The 14,695-nt window shown below is 44.3% G+C and overlaps 1 protein-coding gene across 2 annotated transcripts in view; it reads left to right on the forward strand.

The window, feature by feature from the left end:
- The first annotated feature begins 676 nt into the window (after positions 1-676).
- Positions 677-14,695, forward strand: part of LOC121285799 (solute carrier family 2, facilitated glucose transporter member 11-like) — a 74,455-nt gene continuing 60,436 nt past the window's right edge. For both annotated transcript variants that reach the window (XM_041202632.1, XM_041202633.1), the window contains exon 1: positions 677-2,115. The gene's annotated coding sequence lies outside the window, so the exon portion shown is untranslated. The remainder of the gene's footprint in view (positions 2,116-14,695) is intronic.

A 14,695-nucleotide genomic window follows, 5' to 3' on the forward strand; every position in this document is an offset into this window, starting at 1 on the left:
CTTTAGCTGCGGTGTGGCCACCTCACTGTACATGCTATCCACGAAGATTTCAGCCCTGCGGATTCTCCACAGTGACTCCAGCTGCAGCTCCAGATCCGAAACGTGGATTTCAAGTAGCTGCAGCTGGAGACACTTCCTGCACACATGCTCACCATGACACTAGAAGTGTCCCTGACTTTCCACATTGCAAGGAGGAGCATTCGACATGACCGATCTGCCCTGCCATGACTTACCTTTAAATTACTGCCTTTACTTTTATTTCCTCTAATTTAGAGAATATTAAGGAAAGTAGAAATACTCACCAAGTCCTACTTGCCAAGGCCACTGCTCTTCTTTCTGAGGAAAGGTAGAAAAGGAAAGGAGCACCTCCTTTCCTCTTCACTGAACTCCTTCGCTCAGCAAACTGCATAGAAGCACTCCACTACCTGGAAGTTCCCTTTCAAGATACAGACCATCCTGACTTTAAAATATATCACTATTTCTTCATTGTTGCTGGGTCAAAATCCTGGATCTCCCTTCCTAACAGCACTCTGGGTGTACCTACACCACATAGACTGCAGCGGTTCAAGAAGGCAGCTCACCACCACCTTCTCAAGGGAAATTAGGGATGGGCAATAATTGGACTCGAACTCAAGTTCTGTCGAAGGGTCATGAGGACTCGAAACGTCAACTCTTTTCTTCTCCGCCGATGCTGCCAGACTTGCTGAGTTTTTCCAGGTAATTCTGTTTTTGTTATGGGCAATAAACGCTGGCTTAACCAGTGATGCCCACATCCTATGAATGAATAAAAAAAAAGGTTACTATTCACTTTATAATGTAACACAATGAACCTGAAAACAATCTATGTCCCACACACAATGTTTTCTCAGTGTCTACAGCTCTCTCCTAGAGTGTTCAATCTGACAGAGTGATTACTGACTGCTGGTTACTTCCAGTTTTCGATGGACCCGTGATGTCATCCAGTCACTCTCAGTGCAAGCTAAAAATCTACAGCTGCACAAGTGCCATCACTTGCAATGGTGTCACCCTCACCCGTCCATTCTTAGTGAGCAAAATATCACTTATCCTTACAGCTCAAATTATAAAAATAGCCAATGTTGTGGACTTGTCAAATTTAGGTTCGGGGAAAGTGGTTGTGCACTTGCAAGATCTCATCACTGAGAATGGTGTGTGTAGGCTCCTCAATCTTCACCATTTACAGGGTAGTTGGCCAAGACTCCAGGAATGCCAAAGGGAGAAAGGTAGAAAAAGAAGTAGGCCGTTCAGCCCTTTGAACCTGTTCCCTCATATTATCTCACTCTATTGGTTTGTGTGGGAAATGCTGCGGAACACAAGCAGTTTTGTTTGTACAATATTTTAAGTGGTTTTGTAAATAACTCTTACCTGTTTTAGGCCAAATTAAGGTTTCAATCAATAGTCAATCTCTAATTAATGGTTTATGTTTGGGAAAAAAAGCAGCTCATGATTTTTACACCAAATCTCTTGATTTTATATTTCTGTCTTGATTTGATTTGGTGGGATTAGCACTATATTTCGACAAAATAAATAAAAATAAACGAAATTGCATGTTCTTTGTTTCCAACTTGAATTTTCTCTAGGCAGCGCCCTCTGCTGCCCGGAGGAGCACAGAGACAGCAGACTCAGCGCCCTCTGCTGCCCGGAAGAGCGCAGAGACGGCGGGCTCAGCGCCCTCTGCTACCCAGGACTATCCTGCGGTGGGCTCAGCGCCCTCTGCTGCCCGGAGGAGCCCAGAGACAGTGGGCTCAGCGCCCTCTGCTGTCCGGAGGAGCTCAGAGACGGCGGGCTCAGCGCCCTCTGCTGCCCCGAGGACTATCCTGCGGCGGGCTTAGCGCCCTCTGCTGCCCGGAGGAGCCCAGAGACGGTGGGCTCAGCGCCCTCTGCTGCCCGGAGGACTATCCTGGCGGCGGGTTCAGCGCCCTCTGCTGCCCGGAGGACTATCCTGGGGCCGGTTCAGTGAGCTGCATTATGTCGGTGGGGAATGCGGAATCGGTTCAGGGGATGAAGTGTGAAGTTGTGGCAAAGTGAATTAATTATTCGCTGGGAATGTCGACTCGTTTGCTGAAGGTGGTGCCGAAGCTGCAGGATCGGCAGCAGGTAGGGAGGCGGTGGGAGAGAGTTTGGGAATTGACCTGGGCCAGTGACCGGCAGCCTCCCCTCCACCTGCCCCACAGGATGACCCTAGGAACCTTGGGGGAGGAGGGGAGGGGATAGGAGGGGATGGACTCCCTATTGCTCTGAGACCAATTCAGGTGGTGAAGGATCTCCACTGAGGGCTCAGGGTCAGTTTGTGAGGGGGTGCCAGGGACTGACCCGGGTGTACATTGCCAGTCAGGGTGGCACCCTGAGAGAGTGCCACTCAGCCATCGCCACACAGGTTGCGGGGAGAGTGGTCGCCCACACTCGCCTTCCTGCCACCTCGGGCATAAGAGCAGGAGGGGGTCAGGCTTCCAGACATTATTGGGAGCTCAAGGAAGGCAATAGCTGGTAATACAAGCTCAGTTTTCCAATATTGGCGATAAGGAGCAACACCCTTCCAGGGAAGACAGAGCTCTTGTGATCAGGAGCGCAGTGGAGAGGGACGAGGGGCAAGAAGGAAATGGAGGCCATGCCTTCCCCATAGGAGCTACCTGGAGGTATTGGAGAACTAGTGCTGCAGGAGACGGTGTTTCTCCAGGCAGATGGTCACAGAGATTTGTGCCCTTGTTGACAAAGACTCACAGCTCATGGCACTGCCATCTACACCCTACCAGTTGTCATCAAATCCACTGTGGCTTTGAACTTATTTGCCTCTGTGTCCTTCCAAGCTGTGGACATCTCACAATGGCTGTTATGAAAATATAATAATTTTCAAAATATTATTGTGATTTATTGTAAAGATAGGTTAATAGTGGGATTTGGATTAGTTTCTCTGTGTGAGGTTGTGTAGTGTTGGGGTTTTAATTGAATTGCGGACAGCTAGTCTGGAGCTTTTGAAATATCAAAAGAGAAGCTAGGTTTGAAATGATAAGTACATAAACATGGCTGAAGTTTTAGGATGTGAAGTGTGAGGAACATTTGCATTTTTAGATAAACCAGAGTAGTTTGAACTTCAAAGTGATGACGGGATGTTACACCTAGCCATAAAACGTTAAGACAAACAGTGTGTCTATTTTTCCCAAAGATTACTGATAATATGAGTACTATGAAAGATTGTTTTTTGGAAAAAGTAAAATTGCAAAGACACATTGGAACAATGGAATTTACATTAAAAAGGGAGAAACATGTATAAAGGAGATGAGGTTATGTGTAAGGGAGAAGGCATTCTAAGGTCTAACACAAGTGTGAAAAGCTTCCAGCCTCTGTGCACCAAGCTGCTGTCCAGAGGAACCGAAACTAAGAAAACTCATTGTAAATATCATTGTCCAGGGTATTGTGTGCTTTGCCTGGGTCTGTTTAAATCTATTTTGTTTTACTGTTGCCTTAACGGAGGTGTAACTGGAAGCTAGATTAATTAGGAGATTTAGGAGTTATAGTAGTAATTTGTAGACCTATGTATGTGCTTAAAATCTTTTCTTCTATTAATAAATGTTTAATTTAGTTTTGTAAAATATCTCTAGGCCTTGGTGGACTTATTACTACTAAATTCAAGGCATGCATCTCAAAATAAAATACAAATTGCAAAACAGTTGTGGCAGCGGTTTCAAGTTTCCCTCTGGGATTTGAGCAGCTCGGCATTTACCATCCACGGTGCCATAACACTGACTGCACACCACTGCAACTCACAGGTAACTGATGCCTTATTTGTAAGAGCTGGACAATACATTCAATTCAGACAGAGGTGGCCTCGTAGGGGCAGAGGGCATTAGGTTTTTGCTGGATTTCCACAGGTGCAGGACAACACCAATTGAACCCATGTGGCCATCAAGGCAGCCAGTGAGACCCATCAACTGGAAGGGTTTCCACTTCCTCAAAGTTCACTGGTCTATGACCACATCAAGAGTATATGTGTGTGTTTGCTTCCCTGGCAGCTGCCACAACTCCTTCATGCTCTAGCAGCCCAGGATGCCGCAGCTTTTCATTCCACCTCCCAAACCATTTGTATGAATTCTAGGGGCCAAAGTCATCCCTTGAAAAGGTGGCTGCTCGTCGCTCTACGAGACCCCAAGATAGGACCGCAGTGGTGCTACAATCTAAACCATCTGGTCTCAAGGATACCATCAAGCAGGCTATCGGGCTTGTGAAGATGCGGTTCCAGTACCTGGGCCGGTCTGGTGCCCTGAAATACGTGAGTCTTGTGCATTGTGGTGGTCTGCTGCACTCTCCATAACACGGCTCTCCAGAGAGCTGTGGACAGTGAGGCTCTGGAATGACACAGCTCATCGGAGGAGGAGAAAGATGCAGAACACAGAGGTTCTCTGGCTGCACAGGGAGGTAGCTGGGCTTGGCACAGGACTTCGCTGTCTCATCAAAACGTCCACCAACAGCAGGGATCATATGATTAGGGCATGTTTCAGCTGAGCCCTCTTAACCCTGGAGGATGGCATGGTCTGGAACTCGCTTTAAGCTGCCTAGGAGAGCACTTCCATTGTAGAAGCAGCCTGGGATAGATCCTCTCTTACTGCCAATGAATGATCTACGTCTGTCCATAGGTTTCACTGTCCCTCTTGCAGGACCTTTGCTTCCTTTCATCACCTCTTCCCTCTTTTCCTATTGCACTATGAAAGAATGGAAGCTCACACATCTGGCCTCAGATATCAATATTTACATTATGTTGGAAAGGATGAGAAGTGCACATTTACATGCCCAGTGGGGCACCTCCAGAGGCTGCCACACTGGCATTATTGCAGAGGCACCTCCATGATGGGGCTCATGTCATGAAGAGATATTAATGTGTACAATGTTATTGGAAATTATTTTTTAAAATAGAATTCTAGTGAGGCTCTGTGTTTGAATGTGTGTCTGTGTGTGTCTTAATTGGATTAAAGCCAGCTATTCGGTGCTTTGATATATAATAGTTTTGAGACGTTAATTGGGTGAATATAAGGGGAACAGTAAAGTGTTCATTTGTATTTGTTGAATAAACCTTTCAAGACTGTGGGTAAAACCTTGCCCCTCACTAGAAAATGCCAAACAATGTGTTTATTTTTTCAGCTTACTAATAAAATTGGTGAACCCACCTTATGAAAGGGATTTTATTGTTAGAAGAGCTGAAGTTCAAAAGACCCAATGATATAGTGGAAAATTTACATTCAAAGGGAAAGCTAGATGTATAAAGAAAGCAGTTTGTGTGTGTAAGGTAGAGGCAGTTAAGACCTACCCAGCCTATATGCCTCCAACCAACTTGCAAAGGAACCTCATTTGGAATTCGTAAGGTCAAATGTGCTTTGCCTGGCATCAATTTAAAGTCTATGGGTTACTGTTGCCTTAGTGGTGATTTACCTGGGGTGATTAATTTGGGGATTTATTAAAAGTTATTATAGTAGTAATTAATAGCTATATGTACGTGTTTAATTTGATGTTAAATTAATAAATGTTTAATTTAGTTTTATATAAAAACCACGAGACTCGGTGGTCTTATTCCTACTGAATCCAAAGTCTGCATCTCGAAATTACAAATTGCAAAAAATGGATTGTGGCAGTTGTTTCAAGTTTCCCTCTGGGATTTGAACAATTCGGCCTTTACCATTGGCTGTGTCATAATAGCCCAGTTGGGTGGATGGCCCCTCGGTCAGTGGGATGAATGAGACTGATGATGATGATGATGATGCCCTGTGAGGGGTGGCACCCTCATCCTGTTTGGTGATGGCCTTAGCCCTTGGTTGGCGTTCTGGATGGTTGGAGGGGAGCACCAGCTGAGGCATACCTGGGATCCCTTCCACATATCTCTGTGTATCAGTGCCATTGATCGGTGAATGTGACAGAGTGTGGCATGCATCCTGTGCATGTCAGTGCACTGCTCCTGCATCCATTCTGAGTGCTGCCACACATGGCTCTCTATGAGCTTGGCCACTCATTCAATAGAGGAGCTCATGTCCCTCAAGCCTTGAGCCACTGTGCTGCACATGTGCTGAATGGACTCCTCCAATCTGCACTCCCTTAGGGAACTCCCAATATGTGGGAACACCTCTGTTGCTGCTGGCCTAAGGTAGAGCTTCCTTTGTTGTGATTCCCAAGGCCTAGCTGAGCAGGGCTGTGTCTGTCCTCCCTCCCCCCAGGGTGACAGCCCACAGCTGCCTCTGCCTCTTTCACCTCTTCCTGCTCAATAATGCCACGTTCATCACCCAGTGCCATCCTATCTAATTGGGTGTGAGGCCCCAACAAGGTGAATGTCGGTGCTGGTGGAGGGCTGTGTGTGTAAGATGTCACGGTGTTTACACAGTAACTTTCCTTGTAGTGTTGCAGGATTCTGTCCTTCCCCCTTCATGTCCGAATCAGTAGGAGACACAAGAAGAGATGATGAGAACTAGCCTTGGAGAGCAAAAACCTCTGCATTACCGAGGCTTCCCAATACATCTGAGTCTTTGGCATGCTGTCAGTGGGGTGGAGCACCCCCTTCACATACAGATTGCAGTATCTATACACTCTCTCCACCAGGAATGCCTATCTCACCTTCTCTGATCTGCCCCTGAGCTCCTACCCTGGCAATCTCCATTACTCCCTCCTCTGCGGCAGAGACGATGTGCAGATGGGGGACCCCCCCACCGTCTGTGTCCTTTCTCGTGCGTTATGTGCTCCCTTCTAAAAGGATAAGAGAGAGAGAGATCAGACACCTTGATGGCCAATCCCAATGGCTCATTCACACAGGAAGCTTCATGTATTGGTGCTGGTAAGTCCTCAGCAGCACTATGGTTCTGGGTCTTGCTGAAGACTCAGTAAATACTCTGGGCATACATTCCTGTCATGTTTAGGAGCAGAGTAACCCCCTCAGACTCCTCTGCTGGGCGTTGCATACCCAGAGGCCTGTCACGAGGGTCCAGCATTGCTTGGCCACAGTGAATAAGGTCATTGAAGCTTATCTGACACTGGATCCACTTCCTCCTGAGCACACCTAAGTCTGCTAATGTTCCCAGCCACCTCAATCCATGCCTGCTTGGTTTGGGAAAATGCCACCCTCCAGAAAGAAGACCTCCTCTCCCTCACTGCCACAAGAAGGACCTCAAGGTCCAGTGACATTGAAGCAAGAAGTCAGCCCTGCTCCCGATCCCGGCCCCGCTTCTGGTCTCAGCCCTGCTCCTGGTCCCGGTCCCCCCCCCGCCGCCCCCCACCGTTCTCCCTGCGCCCCCGGCCCTTTGGCCCCTTGGCCTGGCCCCCAGCCCTCTGTCTTTCCTCTCCTGTCACTGCTGCTTCAATTCACTGAATAAAAGGGCTGTCAGAATAATGACCGCTATGATAAAAGCAAAATACTGCCGATACTGGAAATCTGAGCTGAAGAAGAGTCATACGGCCTTGAAATGTTAACTCTGTTTCTCTCTCCACAGATGCTGCCAGACCTGAGTTTTTCCAGCATTTTCTGTTTTTATTAATTATTATTTATAAAATATATTAATAACTGCTATGGTCTGTTTAAATTGAGCCCACACTTACACAACCCCCCCTTCCCGCAATTGCTAATTGGCTGCCCAACCTGTCCCCCTGGCCAATTTGCAACCCTCTCCATGAAAAACAAGGGTGGCTGTGGGTGTGTCCCTTCCAGCCTGGGGCAGGGTCTGGACCCAGAAACACTCCCGACTTTGGTGTCCTGACCAAGGGTTACCATGGGAACCGGTCCTGCTGCACATTCTGACTCCATTTTCTGAGCCTGCATCTGAAAGGCTGCATGTAGTGTCCACACAAGTTCCAGCTGGAATAGAGGTGATTGACACCTACAGCTCTCACTTAGAGCTTGCACTGCTGTAAAACAAAAGCAAGACTTGCATTTAAATAGACCTTTCACTGCCTCAGGACATCCCAATGTGCTTTGCAGCCAATTAAAAACTTTGGGAGCGCATCTGTTGCAATGTAGGAAACCCAGCAGCCAATCTGTGCACAGCAAGCTCCCATAAACAGCAATGAGATAGATACTGACCAGGTAATCTGTATTTGGGTTGTTGATTGAAGCATGAATGTTGGCCAGGACACCGCAGGGGACTTCCTGCCCTTCTTTGAAATAGTATCAGGATCTTTTACATCCGCCTGAGAGGGCAGACGGGACCTCGGTTTAACGTCTCATCCGAAAGACGGCACTTCTAGCAGTGCAGCACTCCCTGGAGTGCCAGCCTGGATTAGAGACTGGGATTGAGTATGTAACTACGCTCCGCTCACTGCAATTTTCTGGAGAAATCACTCAGCTTCTTCATGGGAGAAGGTGCTGAGCTCTGTTTGCTTTAGTTGTCAGCGGCTTTTTAAATCGATCGTGTAGATAGGTTATGCTGTTTGCTGAGCAAATGTTGTAAGTGCTGTCCTAAGTCCCACCCACCTGTTGACACGGTGGTGTCAATAAGGCACTTGAGCTTGGCTGTACAACTGGGCCACGCGGAGTTCAGCCCAGCTCTGAGACTGAGTCCCCAGAGGTTAACTATGGGGGTTGCTGAGCTTCCCTTTGCTGTCCGAGGGCAGCGTGTGATTAGAGAGAACCTGTATGGATTCATCCACATCAGACCCATTTCAGGAGGATTACCAATCTGGTGGATAAGGGTGTTGGCCATCTACATTTCAGGAAGGCACTTACCACAGTTCCCTGGTTTCACAAGTTTTACTTAGCAGTGGAGCTGGGAAAGGCTAACTCTTCTGGGATTAGATGTGTGATGAGGAAGGGGATTACCATTGGGCTTTCTTTCCTGGGAATTATAGACTAGTTAGCCTAACAAAAATACAGGGAAGACATTGAGCATTCTACAGAGTGTTATCAGCACTCGCTGAAAGAGGAGCCGACATAAAGATTCATTGGTGTGAATTTAGAGGTGACACACCATGTCTCAGAACTTTGGAATTCCCTGAGATAATTACTGGTGAAGAAACAAATGTAATAAATCAGTGGCTATAATCCACCAGAATTTTCAAATGGGATCTGATGATCATTCTCTTATGAGACCTGTAAAGAAGTTGTGAAATCTGATTCAATGAAATATATAAAGTTGTGGCTTGGCAGCAACAAAAATGTCCATGAGAAACTACCTGATTGGAGTAAAATTTCAACAGATTTCATCCATGTCCTTTTGGGAGCGGAACCTGACACGCCCTCCTGATCTGGCCTATATGTAACTCCATTGTGGTACATTGCATCAGAATGCCCACAGGGCATTTAGAAGTTAGTAATAACTGCTGCTTTGTCAGCATTGGCCACAACCCAAGAACACTCTTAAAAAATCACTTGTGATGTTTGTGTGAGAAGAAACATTATTTTTATGGATTAAAATGATTGTGCTTTCATCAACAAAATTAGAATAGAGCTACATTTCTAACTAACACTCTAAAATTCATTACCTGGCAACAAATTCATTTTTGTTTGTGGGATCTTACTATGTGACCTAACTGCAACATTTGCCCTCTATGTAATAGTGTCAGCATTTGTTAAACCAAGACCTCATTTACCCTCTCAAATGGATATAAAAGATCCCATGGCATGATTTCTCCCAGGGTCCTGGTCAACATCATGAAAACAGAGAACATGATCATTTAGCTCGTTGTTGTATGTGTGCAAATTACCTACCACAAATGCCTACATGACAATAGCAACTATACCTCAAAAGTACTACATTGGCTGCAAAGCACTTTGGGTCACCCTGAGGACATACAAGGCAGGGGGGAGAGGCTGGTGATAGCACGTGAAACCCACTGAACGTTTTGGCACGTTGGAACATGTGATTTTAACTTAGGTGCGTAATCATCATTATACCTCTGGGCTCCACAGTTCCAAAGCACAACAGCAGGGTGATGCATGTCTTCTGGACACGACAGCATTTTCACCAATTTTAATAATCCTTCTGACTCCTGTCCCGTCCAGAAGACAGGAAGGAAAATATATATCTACATCAACCTGGCTATTTTATAATGTTGTTATTTTTATTTTTAAAATGGACAAAGGCTTTACCCTGACATGTCTGACTAGCCATGACTCATACCAGCAGGGGCCTTGTTACCTTAAAATAGAGGCTAATTCTCCCTATGACTGCAGCAAATAAAATTCCAAAGAGAGGCACCCGCACCCTTTACATTTCTAAGGCAGAACTGTGGCTAATGGAGCTGCTATGTCTACAAGGACCAAAAGGACCCTGACCCCTCTATTAAACATCTCAAGATTCCAGACCTGTTAAAATGCATCCTTTGTCCAACACCCAGGAGAAGAAGTGGGAGGTGTGTGTGCCCACCATCAATCCTCCCGCCAAGCTGCTAGAACCTGTAATATTGCTGTGTGGAACTGAACCCAGGCAGTCTACCATTTTACCACCTAACAGGTAGCAGCAGAAAGAGCAATGTCCAGATACATTGCCTGGCCCTCATCTATACTGTGTACTACTGGAACATTGGAACTCCTGTATCTGTGCCTATAAGACTCATTCACCTCTACGTGCCTTCTTCCATTGGGGAAGTCACCACTTCTGGGAAGGTGGATCACCCTGTAAGTGTTTCATCCTGCTATTCTCTGAAGGAATACACCATTGGACTTTTGATTCTGGACTCACGGGAAACCGTAACTCTTATTTTTATCATGGTCTTGCCCTGCTCCCCTTTCTTTCTCTTTTCCCTCTTTTCTTGTATGAGTGCAAAAAGGGGCAGACGTTGTGAAATCCAATCCCACGTTTTGTGCATGTGTAAAATAAATCAACACCCTTATTTTACTTTATCTTGAGTTTGCTGTGGGATTATTAATAGATGACTGGATCACTCCAAAACTGAAGGGTTGGGGAAACCACTCCACCATTTATAAAGAGGGAAATCGGAAATCAAAAACACATTTCCGTTTACAGACAGGTAATGAGAGGAGAAATCAGGGCTATTTACATTAAACACCCCTCCTGTCCGTGACAATCCCATACCCATGTGCTCTTCACTATTAAAATCCGACCCCACACACAACCTCTTTTTCTTAAAAAAAGTTTCCAATACAAATCTTCTCAAGTCCAAAACAAAATAGGAACAAAGGCAAGTCTAAAATTAGGACTGTTTTTCATTTGAAGATAATATGTTAAATAAGCGCAAAACTTCCTCCTAGATATTTATAGATTGAAACAATGTTGGTTTAAGGTGTGGGTAATTGGGGAAAAATTCTGGGCAAATTGGTTAATGACATTTTGAAATGAGTCTATGTACATAAATTTTTCACAATTCAAAATCTTATCTTATTTGAGAGACTATATTTTTCTTTAAGGAAAGATATAAATGCATTAGAAGCAGTTCAGAAACGGTTTACTAGATTAATACCTGGAATAGGTGGGTTGTCCTATGAGGAAAGGCTGGTCAGGCTAGGCTTGTATCCACGGGAGTTTAGAAGAGTAAGAGGCGAGTTGATTGAAACATAGAAGATCCTGAGGGGACTTGACAGGGTGGATGTGGAGAGGATGTTTCCTCTTGTGGAAGAATCTAGAACTCGGGGCCACTGTTTCAAAATAAGGGGTCACCCATTTAGGGCAGAGATAAGGAGAATTTTTTTCTCTCAGGGGGTTGTGAGACTTTGGAATTCTCTTCCTCAAAATGTGGTTGAAGCAGACCCTTTGAATATCTTTTTAAGGCAGAGGTAGATTCTTGATAAGCAAGGGGGTGAATGGTTATTGGTGGTATACAGGCATGTCAAATTGAGGTTAAAATCAGATCAGCCATGATGTTATTGAATGGCGGAACAGGCTGGAGGGGCTGAGTGGCCTACTAATTGATATGTTTGAGAAAAACTTGGTCATATAGATTGCTGTTTGTAGCTGAGAGTGAAAGGATGTTTGCAAATTGGTTAATATGCAATATTGCAATTTTATCAGCTCAAAGTCATTGACAGTATAGATATTTTAGTTATAAGATTCTGAGTTGCTTTTCAACCTAGTTCAGATTCTGCAGTGGAGCCAAATGAGCACCGGAACTTGAGGAATCTGATAATAGAAGATAGGGCAGAGATCAAGAATGTATGTATAATGCAAGGCCAGTACATATTTCGGAGGCTCTTTCAACCTGTTGGTGCTTTGTTCCTCATTTACAGTTTTAACTGGAACTGAATAGCACACTGATTGAATCGATTGCAATCTGGGTTTCAAGCCTTGCTTTGGATGGTATAATGCCAGTTTGCAAGTTTGGAAAATGTGTTAATTCCAGTAATTTCTTAATATGTGTAAGTACCAAAAGCGTTCGTTTAGCTGATCCTTTGAGGGGATTGCATCCAAACTCATGTTAGGAATGCAGAAAATACTAAACAATTCCATGCATTGGAGTTTATCATTTGAAATGGCCAATTCTAATCTACATGGAGATTCCTGCACTGATGGTCAGCTCTGCCCACAAAGGTGCACATTGCGATATGTGTAATGAACTCCCATGGTGCATTATAGTGCGCGTATGCATCAATGTGGATTCATGGTCATTTTCAGGGAGGAAATAATAATGGTGATGCACTTGACACAGGTCACCAACAGGAACAGCTTAATGATAGCAGGATCTCAACAATAGAGAGTAGCCTGTGACTAGACATTCCAGTAATTTCTAAATTGCACCAAAGATTGAACAGCTGAAGGATCTCAGTATGTCAAGCTGCATATAGATGCAGAGAAATTTCTTCATTTGAAAGGCTCAGAATCTTTGGAGCTGTAGATGTTTGGTAGTTGAGTATATTCAAGACAAAGGTAAATAAATTTTTGAGTATTAAGTGAATTAAGGGATATAGAGACAATATGGGAAAGCGGAGCTGAAGTAAATGATTAGTCATGATATTGTTGCACAGTGAAGCAGGCTCGAAAGGTCAAATGGCTTACTCCAGCTCCTATTCTTATTTAATCTGTATTTGAAGGACACGTAGGTGGAAACAGACTGTTAACAAATGAAATCTATGGCAATAACAAATATATAAGTGAATAAAATGACTTATGTTAAAAATAAAGACATCAATGCGATCTCTGGTGGCCATTTGCAATCACTAACCAATTTAGGCAACATTTACAGTTCCACGGTGATTATATTTACTGCTGCAAAACTACAAGTATATATTGGATATATACTTGAAAAGGAAAATTTGCAAAGCTATGTGAAAAGAGTAGAATGAATGGGACTAATTGAATAATTCTATCGAAGAACTAACATAGGTAGGATGGGCTGAATGGGCTCCTTCTGTGCTGCAAGCTCTATGATTCTGTAAGCTAGGTTCAAAAAAAATATTGTTATTGTGATAGATATATGGCATGTTTTCTGTATTGAATTGATCAGTTTTGTTCTGTTTCCAGAGTTATAGCTGCTGAGCTATGGACGGACCTCCACATGGTATTACCATGCCATTTCAACCACAGGAGTACTGGAGCATTGGCTCCAGATCCTCTGTACATATGACTTCAGAGGATTCTAAAAAGATTTGAGTAGCAGAATCTCAGAGCTAGGGGCTGCAGGTTGTACATAAACAAGATGAATAGATTGGACACAGGATCAACCTGTTCGCTATCTCAGTCTAATCCAGCTGCATGAAATGTAACTGTGTCAGTGTGCCTGAGTATTTTCCGCTTGCACGCTAACACAGATTCTGTCAATGACATGATGCAACAGGCGAATAATCTTCAACTGGCTGGGATGGTGGCGAAAAGTTGTCGAAGTGACAGTATCTGCCTTTGTGACAGGTCTGTTATTGCAGATGTCATTTGTCATTTGTGTGTTAATAATAATCTTATCTTTGGTGCTCTTACGGCAATCCCATCATTGACTTGTTTACAGTTTAAGTCCCGAGTCTTTTTTCCCCACTTCTCACCTGGTTCTTATCTATTCAGTGTTAGCCAGAGAATCACCTGCAACAGCTTCTCTTAGCATTCCTGCCCCAATACCTCTGGAGTCCTCCAAGCATCTAGCCTTGATCCCCTTTTACTCCTCATCTCCATGTTGTCCCCTAGCAACATCTGAAAATACTACTTCAGAATCCAAGTCTACGCTGATAATTGTTTGTTGCACTAAGACTAACACATGCGGAGACAACCATTATTGAACAATTTTATTTACACCTCCCCAACAGAGAGGGCAGCAGAGACGGTTCTACACGATACTTCCTCCCCACTTAAAAAAACAATCATACATCAAAATGCAAAGTGGCACATGCACATAATTTCCCAGAATACAAAATGATGAAACCAACATCAGAACATCTGAAGATTTAACAGGTTGAGTTGCAAATTTGTTGTGATTGTAATCACAGCCAAATCATATATGACCAATATTTCTAGAGTAATTTACATGTAAAGAAAAACAATGTTTCCCCTTAACACCAGCATATCTTTAACAAAAATATCATAATTTGACAGGTAATTTGCTGTAGCCCACGAAGGACCATGGACATCTCTGTCTATTAAGGAGAGACAGTAGATAGTTGATAGGCACTTCTCCAGATCAAGTGTGTGGTAAGGCAAGGAGGCAGCCCTCCATGAACCACCAAAGCTAGTACAGAGATTGAACCCAGGTTGTTGGCACCACAGTCTAGCTATCTTGCCAATTGAACTAACTGATCCCCACAAAAAATAATGAAAAGAACAATTTTCTTCTTCTTTCT

Source organism: Carcharodon carcharias, chromosome 13, assembly GCF_017639515.1.
Source record: "Carcharodon carcharias isolate sCarCar2 chromosome 13, sCarCar2.pri, whole genome shotgun sequence".
NCBI classification, from domain to species: Eukaryota; Metazoa; Chordata; class Chondrichthyes; order Lamniformes; family Lamnidae; genus Carcharodon; species Carcharodon carcharias.